Source organism: Bos taurus, chromosome 8 (genome assembly GCF_002263795.3).
Source record: "Bos taurus isolate L1 Dominette 01449 registration number 42190680 breed Hereford chromosome 8, ARS-UCD2.0, whole genome shotgun sequence".
NCBI classification, from domain to species: domain Eukaryota; kingdom Metazoa; phylum Chordata; class Mammalia; order Artiodactyla; family Bovidae; genus Bos; species Bos taurus.
Window position 1 is genome coordinate 9,776,247 of NC_037335.1, and position 14,591 is coordinate 9,790,837.

The following is a 14,591-nucleotide window of genomic DNA, read 5'->3' on the forward strand; positions in this document are numbered from 1 at the left end:
TTCACGGGATCGCAAAGAGTTGGACACGACTGAGCGACTGAACTGAACTGAAGATATGTCTGGGGTTTCCCGGTGGGTAAAGAACAGTGCCTGCCAATGCAGGAAACACCGGTTCAATCCCTGGGTTGGCAAGATCCCCTGGAGAAAGAAATGGCAACCCACTTCAGTATTCTTGCCTGGCAAATCCCATGGACAGAGGAACCTGGCTATAGTCCATGGGGTTGCAAAGGAGTCAGGCATGACTTAACGACTAACCAACAATAAGATATGTCTACTTCAAGGGAACTCATATAATAGACATTGGTCAAAACAATTCATAAATATTCTCAAACTAGTCTTCTCTCTAAAAGTAATGTCCTCCTTTACCTAGTAAGTACTTGTGCCAGCCAAGGAGTTCCCATAGCCCTGCAAAAAAATAAATGCTTCCTTCCGCCTTTCCTTTCCACCAATTTCAGAGACTCTTATAAGACAGCAAACTTTTGCAAAACTCTCTGCTAGTAGGGTACCACAAATATATTTCTGCCATATTACATTGTAATTCATATACAAATCTGTCTCTCTCCTAAAATGTGAGCTTCTTAAGAGCAAGGATTATTTATCAACTGCTGTAGTTCCAGCTCCTACTGAGTTGTGGGGCTTCCCTGGGGTTGCAAAGAGTCAGATGCGGCTGAGTGACTAACACTACTCCTACTGCCAAGGTATAAACAGTAAATAAATCTTTGCTTAGTTAAGAAATGGTTGAACATGTCTATTTTCAAGTCTCTTCAAACAAAATAATCTTAACAGTCCTGATCCTTGAAATTAACAGCAAAAAGATGCTACTAAATTAAAAATTAATGTAATTGGATCATTTTCCAAGGAAACTAATAAGCATTTATTAAATACTGAATATGTCCTATAGGCCAAAGGATAAGCAAATGCTAAAGATACAAAAACAGAGCTTTGCTCTTGATAGCAGGGTAAGTAATATTAATGTTCCCAAAGAGATATTCTGTCATTGGTTTACAATCGACATTCAGTGTCCTTGGAGCCAAACTCTGTTAGGACTGTTGATGTCCCTTAGGGAGCTAACAATACTGGATGGAGAACTCAGCAGTCCAACAGTTCCATGTTGAATAGGCCAAGACAGTTCTCCAGAGTTCACTACCACAGGGAAACAGCGATTTGAACGGCAAGAGTCTCCTGTCATCATTATAAATAAATTTTAAAATCTGTGTGACTACCATTCAAATATCCCCTGGACCAAAACAAAGACACATAAAAAACATTCCTATTGGCATACATCTAGAATACCTCGACGTTAAAATATAACAATTTACTCACAGAACCAATCCAGATGCTCCCATCTATTGCTCAAACTTTCATGTGCCTTTGAAGCCTCTATTCTCTTCTGCAGGAAGATTATATTAACACACTGATAATTTCCAGAACAGTAACTTGTGATTCTGCATTTCTGGATGATCCAATATCTTCCTTACCATTTTGCATTTCCCCTATCTCAGCAGTTTTCCCAGGTTTAATAAATGAAATAACAATGGAATTGAAGTAAGATACTTCATTAAGCTAGAATAAAGTGACTCATAAAATCTTATATTAAACTGGAATTGATGTTAACAATCTTTCCTAAATACCTCAGCTTACAGAGGGGAAAAAAAAAATCTGATAATTGGAGCCAGAAACCCTGATGCCCAGATTACTGCTTACACAAATTTACCAACAAATAAAAGCAAATATTCCCATCAGTCATTCAGAAACTCAGGGTCTATTTAAATGTATGTCACTTAAAAGTTTTGTTAAGAATTCAGAATTATGACAAGTATGCAAACAGAAGTTGTCCCATAGTGGGACTTAGGCAAGTATTTCTTACAGAAGGAGAAATCAAATTTAACATATTTTGGGAAATACTATTTTAAGAAGTGTTTGTTAGACACTTTCCCCAGAGGAACTTCTTTTATGCCTCAATCCTGCAGGGTTTTGCATTCATTCATTTACACTTTTACCAAATACCTACTGAGCACCTAGTATACGCTAGGCACTGAAAAGTACAGCAGTGAACAAAATAAAACTGTGTTGACATAAAACCTTACATTTCTGTGGTAAAAGACAAATTTTAAAAAAGAGTCAATCATATAGTATTCAGATCACGATAAATACAATAGAGAAAAATAAAGCTGGGAACGAATTCAGGATTATAATTTTTAAATAGGAAGAAAGCCATGTAGATATAGGAGAAAGGACATTTAAGGTCAAGACCTTGACACAGAAATTGTCTACTATGTTCAAAGAATAGCGCCAAGGACAGTGTGGCCAGAGTTAAATGGGCAAAGGATAGCATAGTAGAACATGGAAACTGGGGGTTACTGGGAGGACAAGATCAAAGAGGAATCTGTAACTGAAAATTTCTGTTAAAAATATGAAATATTACGTAGTTAGACTGGGGTTGAATCAATAGCCTAGGGATGACTCAACTTAATAGGAAACTTATCATGAATTGCTAACAGTAGAATTTCTAACATCAACAGGTTGCCAGAGAGATGTTATTTTTGGACATTCCCAGCATCCATTAAATTATACTTCTGAGAGCATTATCAACTACTTTTATAAATGACTAGCTTTGAAGCATACCCTTGTCAATTTACTAGGAGGTGAGTGCTGAAAAGGGGATGAAGAAGGCTGAGGACAAGGGAATTCATGTTTTCCCACTGCAGAGAGGTGAAGACATGCTTTATCTCTTGTATCTCAGGAGGTATGCTAATATATAATTCAAAATAGGAAGACAGTCAATCAGATTGTTTCCAAGTAAAAGCTATGGTCAAACAAATTTCAGGGAGCCTATCTATACTTTATTCACTACTTATAATACGTAAGCATCCCAAGGACAAGTTTCTTTTATTTTTTACATTTTTCCACAGTCTACCATTGTTAGGCCCTCACATTTTGTATCGTCTGACTGAACAGACAAAAACATACCTCAAGTCATGAGGACAGGCTCTGCACCTGAGCTGGGGAGCACGCAACTTTCTCATACTTCTGCCTTTGAAAACCTGGGGCTTGGAAAGCAAAGGAAATCATTTTTAAAAAAATGAAGACAACCCACAGGATGGAAGAAAATATTTACTAACAATGTGACTGACGAGGGATTAGTCTTCAAAATTTACAAAGAGCTAATGTGGCTCAATATCCAAAAAACAAAAAACAAAACGCAAAACCCTAAACAATCCAATCAAAAAGAGGGCAAAAGACCTAAAGAGATAATTCTTCAAAGACATACAGCCAGCCAACAGGCACATGAAAAAATGCTTAGCATCATTAATTATTAAAGAAATGCAAATTAAAACTATAATGAGGTTATCACCTCACACCAGTAAGAATGCCCATCATCAAAAAAATCAACCAACAATAAATGCTCGAGAGGGTGTGAAGAAAGGGGAACCTTCCTATACTGTTGGGGAATGTAAACTGGTACAGCTACTATGAAGAACAGTATGGAAGTTCCATAAGAAACTAAAAATACAGCAACCAAATCATCAACCAAATGATCTAGCAATCCCATTCCTGGGCATACATCTGGAGGAAAAACATGATTCGAAAAAATACATACAGCCGAGGGTTTGCTGCAGCATTGTTTACAATAACCAAAACCATGGAAACAACCTAAAACATCCATCAACAGATGAAAGGATAAAGGAGGTGTAGTATACATACTCAGTAGAACATTACTCAGCCATTAAAAAGAAAAATACTGCCATTTGCAGCAAATGAATGGTCTTAGACATCATGCTAAGTGAAGTCAAAGACAAGTATCATATGATGTTTACATGCAGAATCTAAAGTGAGTGAAGTAAATAAGTGAAGTCGCTCAGTCATGTCCGACTCTTTGCGACCCCATGGACTATAGCCTACCAGGCTCCTCTGTCCATGGGATTTTCCAGGCAATAGTACTGGAGTGGATTGCCATTTCCTTCTCCAGGGGATCTTCCTGACCCAGGGATCGAACCCAGGTCTCCTGCATTGTAGACAGACACTTTACTGTCTGAGCCTAAAAAAATGATACAAATGAACTTATTTACAAATTAGCAACAAGTTCACAGAATGAACTTCTGGTTACCAGGGAGGAAGGGTAGGGAGGAGGGATAGTTAGGGAGTTTGGGGTTGACAGGTATACTCTGCTAATATTTATAACAGAAAATCAACAACGACCTACAGTATAACACAGGGAACACTGCTCAGTATTCTATAACAACCTATATGGGAAAAAATTTGAAAAAGAATAGATACATGTATATGTATAACTGAGTCACTTTGCTGTATACCTGAAACACAACACTGTGAATCAACTATTCTCCTACATAAAATAAAAATTAAAGCAAAAAACAAAAACCAAAACCCTCAGGCTTCAGACAACCATCCTATTTTCTCTATTTCTTTTTTCCTTCATGTTTTCCCCATGATCTGGTCATCCCAGCATGATTATGTATTCCACTCCAGATTCATAATGGCTTATCTCAGTTTTATCTGCTAAAGTCTTCATGTATTTCAAACCCCTTATTCTGAATTATTTTCCTCAGATACCTATGTAAAGTTCAGGAGTTCTCCAACTATATGGAGAAGCATAATGTATAATGTACCATGGAAATAGTATTAATATTGTAAATTACTTACTATATCCTTCTGAATACAATCAGCTTTCAAAACGCACCCTCTATACTACAGATCTATGTCTAATTATAGGTGGTAAGACTTCTTCAATCTTTAGAATAATTTCCAGACTCAGATCTGTTTTAAATTCTTTTATGTTTAACCAGCATCAAAAAATGTGCTGACTCTGTATCCCATGCTCCTTATTACGCCTTTTCATATGAGTTAATATATAAATAAAAAATCTTAAAATACTTACCAAGCTCTTTCATATTAAAGATAATCTCTATGAAAGGTAGAAAATGATTCAGTCTTAAAATTCTACGGTTATACTTTTTGCCATATTCCCAGATATCATGTTAGATAACATCAAGATATTAATATAATTGATAGGCTGTCATTTTAAACTGAAGTTTATAGCTAGAAAAATCCACTCTTTACAAGGAGAACTAAAATAAAACACAAGTACAAGCTAAACCAAATTAATGTTAATTAACCTCCTTAGTAGGTTCTTTTATCTGTGACCTTCTGTATCTTCCTTGAGACTTCCTCTTTCTGCTGGATTAATGCCATGGTTTCCAACTGCCTTCTCTGGCTCCATCCTTATTCTTGTTACACATAGTTAAGTTAATTTTTCTAAGGTGCAAAAAAAAAAAAAACAAAACACCCAACTGGGAGTAGGACAGAGGAGTACACAGTAAGAGATTTGGACCATGACTGCTTTGTGTTTGAAATCCCAGGTTCTACCCCTTGTTAGTAGTTTGACCTTGTACAAATGCCTTATCCTGTTAAACTCTGGTTTCCTCCTTGGCAAACTGCGGACCATGTCATTTACTTCAAAGAGTCACTACGAGGACTCAACAGGATACAAAAAAAAAAAGGTTCCTTATGGAGGCACCCAGAAATGTTAGCCTCCGTGTTCCTTTGTAAGTCTGAAGCAGCAATCTTTCATAAAGGTTATTAAACCTGAGGGGAAAAATGATTTAAGGTGAGTAGCAGAAAAGCAATGCAAAGGCTGGTATTGAGAGTACTTGCTTTCTAATATGGGAATTTACTTGGAAAACTAAACTATGATGAGAAAGTGGTTTCATGAGTACACAGAAATCCCAATTTGGCAGACAGCTCTCTGCCAAGAACTGCTTGGACAAGGCTTGTTTCCCCCAAGTAACCGCAAGGACTCCCTATCCCAAGTTTTATCCCACAATTCAGTTTTGTTTTTCTTAACAGTGCCTGTAAGGTGGTGCTAGTGGTAAAGAATCTGCCTGCCAATGCAGATGTGAGTTTGATCCCTGGGCTGGGAAGATCGATGGAGGAGGAAATGGCAACCCACTACAGTATTCTTGCCTGGAGAATCCCATGGACAAAGGAGCCTGGCGGGCTACATCCATGGGGTCTCAAAGAGTCAAACACGACTCAGCACACACACACCCCTAACCTTTTAATTACTCTAACTATGAATAAATGACTTTATTTGAGAACAGGTATCAAAGGCAGTAGTTTCTCAACATCTTAAAGGAATGGTGAATGCACGTTGGGGGCAGGGTGGAAGAAAGTGACAGGAGGGAAGGAAGATGTGATGCTGACAACCGTATACCTCTCTCTAGTGGAAATTCTGAAAAGTGGAATAAAGAAACAGTAATTATCTACCAACTAAGTTTAGAATCTGATGGGAATCATGATGCAAAGTCTGGAGACTTTTTTGGTTCTCTCAGTATCTCTTAGATACTCTTTCAGTACCTCACAGATAAACCACATCCAAAGAAAGTCATAACTGATTTCAGAGAGAAAAAGCTTTCTTGCTAATAAGCTTTAATACTTCATATTAAAGATAAATCACATATCTATGATTGTGTTTCCCCTGCCCCTTCAAATAATGACCAAAATCTAAAAAGAATCCTGGTAGAAATCATAAAGAGAACATAATAAATATCATTATATTCTGCTTCTGGCAGCTAAAATTCTTAAAGTCTACACCTCTAAAATAGAAAACACTTGTTGCAAGTCATAAGATATTGTGACTAAATGAATAGATACATGATATTTAAATCTCTTGATTCTGTATGTTATGACTGGAAAACATCAAGAGTGAAGGAAAGTCTAAATAGTTAAGAACATGGACAATGATGATATGCAGAACTGAATCTTTAGCGATCAATGAATGCTAGAGACAGAACCTGGCTGACAGCAGATGAGGAACTAGAATACATGGAGGTCAGAGTTAGAGAAACAGACCAACAAGCTGCCTCTATATGCACAACAGCTGGGGGCATAAACTGGAGGCTTAGGGTGATGGATCAATCCCGTGGATGCATGTTTATTTGGTCTATCTGGTATTTAAAAGTCAGGAGACTGAATATAAATATCCAAGGTTTTTACTTTTATAGAAAAAAAAATTGCTGCATCTATTACCCTCCGAGTCACCCTTAGTTCATAATCCCTCCTGTGCCAACAATTGGCTGGAACTGATCTCCCCTTCTTATATCAGACACGTACGCTCCCGGTCACCACTGGCCTGGTCACCTCTAGACACTAAATATCAGCTGCTGTTTATGACCCAGCTCATGCTGCAGTTTGTGTCATGATAGAAAAAATAATTCTTTATTCTTATATCTCTATGAAAAGTCTGAAAACAAAAACTAAATCTATTTGTTTTCCTTACATCTGGACCACTTAATTATGTTGCCTGCACACTGCCTGAGCAATCAACAAATAGGTGATAAAGCTAGAAGGCAGATTCTAGAATATAAGTCAGAAATCAGAAACAGAACAAACAACCTCCTCAGAATTTAATAACTGAAAATGTCACAGGTTCCAAACTGTATAAACATTAACCTTGCGATCTCAGTTCTAGGAAGTCTACCCTACAGATATACATGAGCGAGCAAACTAAATTATGTTCAGTGCTATTTTTTACAGTATTATTTCTAATAGGAAAAGATTAGAAACAAGCTAAATGTACACCATTAGGGGAATAGATAAATTATGGTATAATCACACAATGCAGCCATAAGAAACCCCTTATATGCAAACATGAAACAGCCTCCAAGTGAAAAGAACAAGGAAGAGCATGGCATATATGTCATTTGTGAAGGAGGAGGAGGAGGGAGAAAAGAAGAGCAAAGTAGGAAAGAATATATAAGGAACTACCTATACATTTGTTTATACTTGCATAAGGAGTTCTGGAGGAATACAGAGGAAACTGGAACACTGATTTTCTACAGGATAGGAACCTGATAACTGAAAGATGGAGGTGCTAGGAAGAATTTTCATTATATTTTTCTATCTTATGAATTTTGTAGCAGGCATGTGGATATCTATTGAAAAACGCTTTTAAGAATGTAACAGGTAGGCTGAGCTGATTCCAAGTATGATTATGAACTCAGCAACTACCAGAACTAGTGAGTCAGGGACCTCTCTCTATAGATGGTATTTTGCCTTTTAATTCATGAATGGAAATGTCAGTGGGAACCTAGAGGAGGCTGAGGGGGGAGAAGAAAGAGAGAAGGCAAGTGAGATGAAATAAGAACAATGGAAGAAATGGCATGGTGTCTTTTTTTTTTTTTTTGGCTCTCTGAACTGGTTTTGAGCCCAGAAAGAGTAAAAGGGTAGATTCAAAAGATAAGACACCTTTTCAACAGAGACTGTGAAGCTGTGAGCACAAGCTCTTGCTACATTGGGACTTGCAGACAGAGTGTGGTACAGAGCTGGAGGTGGGAGAAGGTGGCTCCAGTTCAGCCCATTCCTCTGAGCACTTGAAGACCGCTGCTCTGCCGGCCCCAGAGACAGCAGTCCTGGCATGGCTGCTGTCCCTCACGAGGACGCAACATCAGGGCAGCGACGAGGTTCCACATTAGGGTGGGTTGGAGGGGACGGACTTCCCAAGGAGGCTGTAGGACAATAATATTCACTTAACGGATACATGTTATGTTCCACTCAAGGGCTCCCAGATACACTTAAGGGAACTCTGAAGAGGGCTGGGGGCTTGTATGAGTAAGGAGGGAAACTAAAAATTAACTCCATCTCTATATAAGTGATGAAGTTGGGAAATAATCATGACACAAAAGGATAAAAATATACGTGGACCAGTTAAGGAACAGAAAACAATACTCTGGCAAGAACTCCTAAAGAGAAGTCTTACGGATTCTTTTTTTTTTTTTTTTTAATTAACTTAGGCACTTGCTCACTGAACAGGAAGTAGAAGAGAAAAAAATATGAGGATGGCTGGAAAGAGATTACTCAAGGCTCTGCTGGGAACCAACACACTTAGTTATGCAGTACCTACTTTCCAAAGTGAAATCTTTCAACTGCTTTAAAATGTTTCTTTTCTAAGCCATTGAAAGCAATGAGATCATGTTCTTGATTAACAGCCAGGTTTTTTTTCCCCCCTGCAACCCAGACTGTTGAAGTAAAAAAGAAGAAAAATTAGAGAAATTTAAAAGGGTGAAGGGGGAAGAACTGGGAACAGAAAACAGAGATTTCTTAAACATAAATATAGTTTAAGAAAATTATGGAATAACCAGAAAGTTTGTTTAAAAAAAAAGAGGCTATCTTGTCCTGTTCCGAAAATACAACAGAGTATCAATTCAATTTATTTAACTGATGCTTTCCTATTCCATTTTGTCCAGAGTTAAAGTAACATATGCAATCCTGTTATGCCTCATAGCACACAGCATTAAGTAATTATAAATACAGAGATAAGCCATTTGTAAAAGATGCGGTTTGTACTAACATAATAGGGCTTACTGAACCATTAAAAAAAAAAGTGAATTTGAAGGCCAATGTTAGGCAATTTTGGGTCATATGCTTTTCAAAAGAGGAAATAAATGATACTCACTACCCTAAACAATGGATAGTGAAGAGAGAATTTCTAAGATAAGAAATCCAATACATAAGATTAAACTCCATCTCAAAACGCAACTACTATTGTTACAGAACAAATAACAAGGCCCATGTAATATATTCTATATCCATGACAGTGTCTCTCACATTACTAGCTATTTAATGTAACTTTATATTCAAATAGCACTTTATACTTTTCAAAATATCTTCACATTTCTCATTTGATGCTCACCATACCCTGTGAGGAAGGCAACACAGGTTTCATTCAGTTTTAGACACCAAGACAAAGAAAGGTTAAGAGAGAATTTACAAATCAATTATAAATCAAGGATCGAATGCAAGGGTCTAGAGCGTCTGTGTCAAAGGGTGTTTGTAGACTATTATGCATCTACATATTCAAATAGTTTAGAGGACAACTATGTTCCAGAAACTATAGGCATTTATACAGGCAATAGGAATGTAAGAAAGAACAGGAACATACATAGTGTCTACCCTCGTGGAGCTGCCAATTCAGTGAGTCATTATTTAAATGATTATAAAGATAAATGGCAAAGCTTCATTTGTGACAAGTGCTATGATGGGGTATCCAGGGCTATGAGAACATACAATGTGGGAAAGCTGACCAAGAAAAGAATTTACTATGAATTAATGATAAAGCTCACATCTGAAGGATAAGCATCATAAAGACAAAGAAAGAAACACGAACTCTTGGCAAAGGCAACATCATGCGCAAAGACCTACTGTGGGAGGGGGCATGTAAAATGCAAGAGATTAAAGGAAGAAAAGTGTGGTTGAAGCAGAAGTTCTGACCCCCAACTTCCAAGAGTGAGTGAGATCAGGATCCCCCATGTGAGCTCAGACACATTAAGGCTGGAGAGACCACAGGTCTAGTCTAATCATTGTTTTATAGTATCTAGATGGTTCTCTCAGGTATAGGGGGCGAGTGGCTAATAATGAGAAAATAAGGGAACTGCTACATCCATTAAAAAGCTGCCAAAATGGGACTTCCCCTGATGGTCCAGTGGTTAAGACTCTGCCTTCGAATACAGAGGGTAGGGGTTCGAACCCTGGTCAGGGAGCTAAGATCCATATGCCTGGAAGCCAAGAAACCAAAATGTGAAACAAAGGCAACACTAACAAATTCAATAAAGACTTTAAACAATGGTGGGGGAAAAAAAACCAAAACTGCCAAGTTATTGAATTCTAGGAGGGTGACATCACTTTTAATTTAGAACATAAAGAAAAAATTTATGAAGGTGGTGACATTTGCCCTAGGCTTTTAGAGGTGGATTGAATTTCTACAGACAGAGGATAAAGAGACTACTACAGATAGAGAAATGAGACTGAAAAGGTACCCCTTGCTGCTTCACAGTGTGTGAATATTTTATTTTAATGCAATCTTTCCTACGTGGTACTTTAGAAATATCATCCCCAGAACATCTTAAAGCTGTAGAGGTCCTGTAGCTTTTTACAAAGCTTGGTTTAATCTTTACTCACAACAAACCATGTTAGGTTCAAGGACACATATTAATTCTCTCCATTTTGCAGATGAATGAGGCTGACTTGTGCAAGGTCACATTTCAACAGTGCTCTTTCTTTATAACATTAGAGATACTCGATCACTAGCATGTGGAACAGCCATCAAAGTCTGTTTCATGAAATATGGGGAACTAACTAGGCTTGGGATGTTAGACACATAAGAACTCTATGATACCTTGAGGCAAAAGCCAGTTATCCTGGCTTTAAATAAATGAAAGTAATGTAATAGGCCAGTAATCTTCTCAGAGAAAGAGAATATGATACACAGAGACAGAGATTCAAATGAGGCACCCCTGATAAGACCTAATAACTCAAGTATTTTAAAAAAAGCAGCTGTGGATAAGGGCTGGGAGAAAGAGGGAGGGAAAAAAATAAGTAGTACAATATATTAAGGAACAAAAATGAATAAGGGGAGACATGCTTTACCTTCAAATAGCACTTTCTAATGTTTTAAAGTCGATTTTCAATTTTCTCCCACAAGGTGTCTTCAAGAAAATTTTTGATGATCTCACTTTGAAAATCTATGCTGTTCTTAGTCATCAAACATATTTATTCCTCTTTTCCTTTTCCAATACATGGAGGACTCTAAATGATGCACATAATACTCTTACTTTTATTAACATATATTAATCCTCTACTCTTGTGCAAAGTATTAATGGAAGATAAGTATTATGGGAGACAGGTCTCCAGTCTCAAAGATTTATGTTTTAGCAATACCAAAAGATATCATCACTAGATTGTATTCAAGAAAATCTGTTGGGCTTTACTCTATTTTCATAAATAGAAAGGACTTTCTCTAAAGAATAGAAAAGTTCAAAGCCATTAATAAGAAGATTCCATATCACAAAGAGATTGATCCAAGAACCTGAGTGGGAGCCATGAATAAGATTTCGTCTCTCATAGACTAACCCAAGGACTTGGGTGCCTGTGCCTTATGAAGCCATCTGACCTATGGTAAGTAAGTAGTCTAGTAAATGATAATGTTGTATATATAAGAATAATCTTCCTTAGAGTTAAAAGTAACATAAAGTCAAAAAGAATAGAGGTTAGGAATAATGATTAACTGCTAAGGAGAAAAACAGAATTTCAATGAGTATGGATAAAAAAACAATAACTTATTAGCACAATCCAAAGAACTTTGGAAATCTGTATAGAAGTATCGACACCCGCTTTGAACCCCCCAGAACCAGTTTATAAATGTTTTTCTACCTCCGCTGTACCATCTTTTACCACCCATCTTATATTCATTTTTCTCATCTTGTCCCAGTGGAATAGCTTGGGTGATGGCGAACATAGTTGACCAACAACTAAACAGGAAAATAGAAATATAGAACACAGAAAAAAAGACAGTGGTTTTTTTCCTTTTGATCTCTTCCATACCACTGTCTCATATCTTGTCTTATCTACCCTGATATAAAATGAAAAACAATCTTGTACTTTTAAAAAGCAGAATGATAGTAACATTTTCTATTTCTCTTGCCTTCAAATCCCTTAATTTGGCCTTTTTGAAAGCGGCTGTGGTTGCTGTTATTTTTTAACCCTTGGAATTCAGTGGTCCTTTACAGAGAGAGGGTCTACACGTCTGTAATATAGAAAGTTTAAACTTATAATGGACGAGTGAGTCATGGATGAAGCTCTACAATCTAACTTTCAGATATTAAAAAACTCATTTTCTCTGTGCCAAAGCCAAGTGGATTTGTGAAGCAATGGAGTTTGTCCTGTTTGACATGAAATTATTCTCTTTTTAGCTCAAAGTACCTGATATGTTCTTGGGAACCACTTAACTATCCTTCATTCCTCACAGTATATAACTGCAAGTATAACTGCACGTTTTAAAGGATAGCTGAACCTACTATGCTAAAAAACTACATGGAAAAAGCTTCCAAGCAGAAAGTACACTAATGACTAATTGATTCTACTGTTTTACAGTTTAAGTATATAATACACAGTATATATTTAAATGTTACAATAGCTATTCATATAATAAGTGACATAGTTATTAGTATCTCGACACATTTAGGAAATGTTTTTCAATTGTTCATTAAAATATTACTAGTAAAAAGGACTGGTTTGGCATAAAACGACAAAAAGTAGTGTGAGCAGTTCTCTTAAAAGAAAATGAAAATAATGTCACTATACCTACTTTGATTTCCATCATCAACAAGGATCAGAAGGATAAACTGGAGATCTATTTAAATATCTACTGAAACATTAAAAACTTTCAGACTTTCCCTAAAAGCTGATTATAGCTGGTTATGTGTGGAAGGGAGGTTCTTTCACATGTACCATTTTAGGAGTGGAGAAGTGAAGGATCAACAACGTGTGTAACAATAATGACACACGAAGAACAGCAACAGCACTCATATTTTTATTCCTGTTTTTGACCATCACTGTAATCCCATAAGGTAAGCATTCATATGACTATTTCACAAAAGAGAAAAGGAAGGAAAACCAAGGCTCTGAAAATGTTAACACTAAGTAATTTAGTAAACTATATCTTTGACAAATGTCAGAGTTAGGATTACAAATGAGAAAATTACTGACTTTAAACTCAGCACTCTGTTCTACACTACACTGTAGTAAGAGATTGCAAAATAAAAATACAAATTACATGTTTGTAATATGATACTGCTGCTCTTTAATCACCCCTTTCAAAGAAAGTTTTAAATTTTATGTAGTGAACTTATCAATATTCATTCTATTATCATTCACGCTTGTTGGGTCTTCTCGAAGAAATGCTGCCTCTGCGAATTAACATTTTCTCTTATGTTTCTTCCAGATGTTTTTAAGTCTCAGCACTTAGGTTAAGGACTATATCCCATTCAAGTTATTTCTGGATATGATATGAGACAAGGGTCAAGGTCTCTCCCCTGCTCTCCTCCCTTCAGTCCTACCCCATCAGTATATACAATTTCTCCAGCACCATTTTTATAAACTTTTTATTTTATATTGGAGGATAAGTGATTAACAATGTTGTGTTAGTTTCAAGTGTTGTTGTTGCTTAGTTGCTTAGTCATGTCCAACTCTTTGCAACCCCATGGACTGCAGCATGCCAGGCTTCCCTGTCCCTCACTAAACTTCAAGTGTATGGCAAAGTAATTCAGTTATACGTAGACACGGATCTATGCTTTTTCATCCTCTTCCCATTTAGGTTGTTACATAATACTGAACAGAGTTCCCTATGCTATACAGTGAGTCCTTGATGGTTATCCATTTTAAGTACAGCAATGTGTACATATCCATCCCAAACTCCCTAGCTATCCTTTCCCTTACCCTCCACACCCCTGTAACCATAAATTCATTCCCTAAATCTGTGAATCTGTTTGTTTTGTAAATAAGTTCATTTGTATCTTTATTTTTAGATTCTGTATATAAGCAATACCATACCATATTTGTCTTTCTCTGACTTACCTCACTCAGTATGACAATCTTGAGGTCCATTGGCTGCAAATGGCATTATTTCATTCTTTTTAATGGCTCAGTAATATTCCATTGTGGTCTTTCCTGGTGGCTCAGTGGTAAAGAATCCACCTGCCAATGCAGTAGCTGCTGCTGCTGCTAAGTCACTTCAGTCG

At 36.9% G+C, this 14,591-nt stretch overlaps 1 protein-coding gene across 12 annotated transcripts in view; it reads right to left on the bottom strand.

Moving 5' to 3' along the window:
• The window catches only part of HMBOX1 (homeobox containing 1), a 203,487-nt gene that overhangs the window by 139,675 nt on the left and 49,221 nt on the right, over window positions 1-14,591 (bottom strand). The window contains exon 2 of one of the 12 annotated variants that reach the window (XM_024995875.2): window positions 2,971-3,050. The exons of the other annotated variants lie outside the window; for them this stretch is intronic. The gene's annotated coding sequence lies outside the window, so the exon portion shown is untranslated. The remainder of the gene's footprint in view (window positions 1-2,970; window positions 3,051-14,591) is intronic. 12 annotated transcript variants of the gene reach the window in all.